Raw genomic sequence first — 5,301 nt, forward strand, 5'->3', positions numbered from 1 at the left:
TTCACTCTGAAGGCCTGGGAACATTATATAACAGGGGGCAAATAATGGTCCCAGTGGACCAATGTACCACTTTGATTTTGATCTTTTGAATCTCATTCATATTTGGTGACTGAACTAACTCCACGGGAGCTGAGATAGGCTGAGCCATTTCTGTAGTGTCCCAGTTCTCATTAAGTAAGACAAGATCCTAAACAGGGAAATATAGCAATATGTCCAGAAATTATATCTATATGCTCTTTCTTAGTGTAAGATGGAAAGGGGGCTCTTTCTTGAGTATATGGATACAGGTATTATTGTGGTGTAAAGACTGCTGGATTGATATCGTATCTGGTATAATGAAGATAAGGTACATATCGAATCCACTGTCAGATTAAGAAACTTCCACAACGTGTCTCTGTTCTTCTTATTAAATAATGGAGCAAGTTCCTTTTCTAGACTGACAATTAGTCCTGTGTTGGCACTGCTGCTAGCTCTGAAACTCACCACCAAAGGTAAACGCTTAAATTGAACTACCTGGCAGGTGTTATAGTAACAGATAATACTTTTGTTTTATGAAAGTTCAAGTTTTTTCCCTTGGTCTGTTGCAAATGCAAATGTAGATAAGACGCCAGGTCTTTAAAGCATGCTCCGGAGCATTATCATTGGCCACTTTAATAACAGGTTCTCCATCTCTATCTGACACAACAACAGCATGGAGCCCTTCAACACTTGGTAATTTTTTATTCAGGAACCGTTTTAGGTCATCTGCCATGAAGAACCCCTTTCTCTCTGCAGGATCAATCTCCACGCCTGGATTTCTGTTCCTGGGGCTGCCCGGGTTCTCCCAGCTGTTACTTCAGGAGCTGCTTCACCTCATTACTTTTTAATGGAAATACCACTGCCACTGCCACCATCTACCACTTGTTAATGGCGGCATGTAAGAATGGCCACCAGGCGCTCCACCACAGCAACCCCAAAGGAAATCAGGCACTTGCTCCTCAGAGATTGCCAAGAGATGCAATTCTTCCCTTATGTACTGACTTCCCCTTCCGGGTCCCCTTGGGGGCATCTGATTAGGTGAATCAGGGTCACGTGCATGCATCCAACCTCCAAGGGAGTCGTGAGAATTGTCATTGTTACAAAACAGAGATGGGGTGCACTATAAGGGGGGTTGGAGCGGGAGGTGGGTGAGCAAGCCCAACACAACTGCAAACTGATCAAATTAGTAGATGTTGAAACAGTTGCCTGTACTGGAGGCTTTGCAGAGCTTTTAAAAATTCGAATATTATTCTGATTCTCCCAAGAGTGTTTTCTCAAAGTCATTTTACCATAAAAACTCTTGTTTCTAACCTCCCAGAGCTACTGTGTTCTGTGGAATCCATTTTTACCTCCACTGTGAGTTGGTTTGTTGACAGTAACAGGTCCCTCCATGCAAAGGCTAGTTTGTCTCCTTGATAAATTTTGAAGGAGAGCCAGCAGACGAACAGAGTGGTGGGGACTCTTGGCAGTTCTGGGCCAGTCTGGACAACATGAGCTAACCGTGTGTCCTGGGGGTCAAGAATCATTCTGTCTGCGTCATTCCCAGGTAGCAGTTTCTGCACACTGTGCATTACCACTCCACTTGGATTAGCTATCTGAGCCCACCAAGTGTATTTCATCAAGGGCTTTTTTATTTAAAACCTGGATTTAACTGCATTCCCAAATGTGAAGGGTCATTTTCTTTTCTACTGGTGACTCAGTTGTTGAGAGCAAACATCAATTTGCAGATTACTGAAAAGAACATTTACTAGGAATTTGCAACACATTATCATGTGGGAATCAGATTACAGCTAAGGATTCCCTCGTAAAACAAGCTTTAACGTTTACTACATTTCTGGAGAAATAAATGTGTTCTTTTCCTTGGTAAGGATGTAGTCGTCTGCTTTATATGGGTTTGGAGTGTGGAGAGAACAGCATCTGATGCTTCACGGTTGCTGAGAGGAAACAAGCTCAGTCCAGAAAGTAGAGCCAGCATTTTCCTTGCCCAAAAGGATTCCTGCAGAAGTGAGATAAGACACAGAGAAGGAGACCGAGAAGGCGTTTGGTCAACCTCATGGAGATGGAATCTGTGGTTGTGCAGAAGGAGCAGTGAAAGTCTGGCCAGGCAGGCCGGGAGAATGGCCAAGATGTCAATAAATATAATATCTCAAACTTCCCCTTTCAGCTCCAATTCTTTCCTTTTCTGTCCAATGGATCGCCATACCACCCACTCAGAGCCAGACTCCAAAAAGTGACTTATTTCAAATGAGTTCCTAGTCCATCCATCAGTCCATCTATCTGTCCATCTTTCCTTGTGTTTGGTCAATCAACCAATCATTCTCTTATTTTCTGCCTGTGTTTCCTTTGCCAAATAATCAGGACATTTTTGCCTGCATTCCTTAAGTGACTGTCTTTTCCAAGTCAATAAGTAAATATCTTTGAGTAGTGATCCTCATGCTCTTTGGCCCCAGGACCTCTTTTACACTCTTAGTCATTATTGGGAATCCCAAAGAGCTTTTGTTTATGTGGGTTATATCAATCAATATTTACCGAATTAGATATCCACCATTTTAGAAATTAATTGGTAATTAGAAAGAAATGTTTAAAACATAAGAATACATGAACACACATTCTAGTAGTCATCAGAGAGAGATGATAGCATCATACATCACTTAGCTTCTGGGAAACTTCACTACACACCAGTGAGAGAATGCAAGTAAAAAAGCAAACACCACCTTAGGATTTTTATGAAAATAATTTTGACCTCATGGACCTCCAGGAGGGCCTTGAGGACCCTGGGGTGCCCAGGCACTGTGAAGACTGCTGCTCTACAGCATCTCCAAATGTCTTCCTGCCGCCATCACTTCTCCCTGCACTGCTGCCTCACCAATCTTTCTAAAACATTTGACTGAGACATTCTTCTAACAAGAGCCCTTTTTGTGGCTTCCTGTCACCTATAAGATAGAGTATACACCCGAACATGACACCCCACACAGCCATGATCTGGGCCATGCCCGCCTTTGCCTAGAAAACGTTTATCCATCCTTTAACTCTCAGCTCACATAGCTAAGCAATTGTGATCATTTTCACATACGGTTTGCCTTAGTTAGAATAGAGAAAACATGCCTACTAACTTGTGTGTGTGCAGATAAGTTGAAGATAAGAAATAGATGGCTTTGATTTTGTATTAGGGGTCAGAAGATTTTCAAACATGACGTCAAGCGTCCTTTATTACACTTAAATTTAAGGGCCCGTAAGACTTTAATGCCTTTTAACATTTAGTAAGTCTTTCTCCATATTTATCCAAACTGTGGTTGTATTTATATACTTAGGGTTTGCCTTTTAGAGAAAAAAAGTATGTTATCTAAAAAAATAAAAAAGCTCAATATCATATCTTTCAATAAAACTTCCTTAACACTCCTCCCTCCCCTTAGAAGATCTTCCATGAGCTCTCAGCGTGCCTGGCTGTGTACTTCCATCTCAGCATCTGTGAGCCCCTTGAGGACATAAACCATTTTTCATTAGTCTTTGTTTAACTAGACTTGAGTACAATGACTGGCATGATTCCTGGAGCATAGTAGACTTTCTAAAAATGTTTGCTAGTAAATAACTAATGAAAATCAGAAATGTACATTCGTTGTCTGTGATGTTTGGAAGCTGTATGTACCCTAGAGATGCATGTTCTTAAAGCTAATCCTTTCCAGTGGGTGTGGACCCATGGTAAGTAGTATCCTGAGTAAGTAGGATGTTATGTTGAGATGTGACCCACAGCATTCAGGGTGGGTCTTAATCCTCTTACTGGAGTCCTTTATAAGAGGATAAAAAAAACAGAGAGGAGACAGAAAAAAGGCCCCAGAGAAGCTGAGAGAAAGAAACATGTAAAAGCTGAGAGAGGAAAGCCACAGATGGAGAAGTCAGCAGCTGAAGTACTGAACCCGGGAGAGAAGGATCAGCAGATGCCAGCCATGTGCATGGCCATGTCACAGAGGAGTCCCGATACTGTCTGATGATGTCTTGATTTGGACATTCTCATGCCTTCAGAACTGTAAACTTGTAAGTTAATAAATCTCCATTGTAAAAGCCAACCCATTTCTGGCATATTGCATTTTGTCAGCATCAGCAAACCAAAACACTGTCCCCTTGCCAGGGTAATAATTCTCCTAACCTCCATGCCAGCCTCCATCACAGCTCTTCTCCGTGACATCCAAGATTCTGCTCTTGGCAGCAAAATAGTCTTCAATAGCCATTATCAAAGCTTCAGCCATCTACGAGACCTCCCTCACTCTTGGCCACCTCATCCAACCTGTGCCAAGTCCTCTTCGCTTTATCTCTGCAATGTCTCTCACATCCATTTTCTCCTTCCACTCTCCCCTGCCGCAGCCTTAATTTACTTCCTTTTATCTCACCTCTTCATCTTCTCATCTTCAGATGGGAATATTCTAATACCCAGAAAGTGAGCTTCTTGAAGGCAAAAGACTGATTTCTTACTGTACTCCTGGCATATTGCACAGGACTTAAAAACTGTCTTTTGAATGACAATTTAAGCTCCTACTCATCAAATACACTGTATCCAAAAAAAAAAAAATCCAAGGCAACTTCTAATCATGCCCTTTATCTGTTCAAAACTTTTCCATGTCTCCCCATGACTTCACTGAATATAGCAGATACTGTTGGTGCCAGACCCACATCCTGAGTTCACCTGTAGCCGTGGGGTACAGTTCCCAGCACACGGACAGTTTCCCAGCTGAAAGACCTGCATCTCTCCTCTTTTCATCCTGATAGCTTTCTCCAACATGAAAATGGCTTGTTATACAAAAATATAATCCAGAAATTGGAAAAAGTCCACATGCCTGGGAGCAACCCTCAACCAATGGGGCTTGGGAGCCACTGGGTGAATGTCTCAGCCTCTTCATCCTCTTGGAGATCAATTTTAAAGCATGTTTCTCCTTGTCTCTCAGAGGGCCCAGCAGGATCGAGCTCCAGTTATCCACAGCACTAAACCACTCAATAGCAAACACTTCACTGGCTTCTCTCCCTTCCCTCCCTTACTTTCCCCACTTCTTCACTTGAGCTTCTTGAGATCACCTTCCAAATAAACAAGCTGAACTCAAACAATGATGCTGAATGTAACCTAAAATTCTTAGCCTATCATTCAAATCCCCCCATAGCTTGATTCTAGCCTCTTCTCCCAGGCTATGTCATCATCTCCTTACACATACTCCATCCTCTGGCCTCACTGGAAGCCTTGCTGGTCCCCATACTCTCTTACACAGACACTTGTAATCAGTCTGCACTTTCATGTAC

The 5,301-nt window shown here is 42.4% G+C and overlaps 1 pseudogene; it reads right to left on the reverse strand.

Moving 5' to 3' along the window:
- Positions 1-370: 370 nt before the first annotated feature.
- On the reverse strand, positions 371-751 carry LOC119507454 (annotated as a pseudogene).
- Between the last annotated feature and the right edge of the window lie 4,550 nt (positions 752-5,301).

Source organism: Choloepus didactylus, chromosome 12, assembly GCF_015220235.1.
Source record: "Choloepus didactylus isolate mChoDid1 chromosome 12, mChoDid1.pri, whole genome shotgun sequence".
NCBI classification, from domain to species: Eukaryota; Metazoa; Chordata; class Mammalia; order Pilosa; family Megalonychidae; genus Choloepus; species Choloepus didactylus.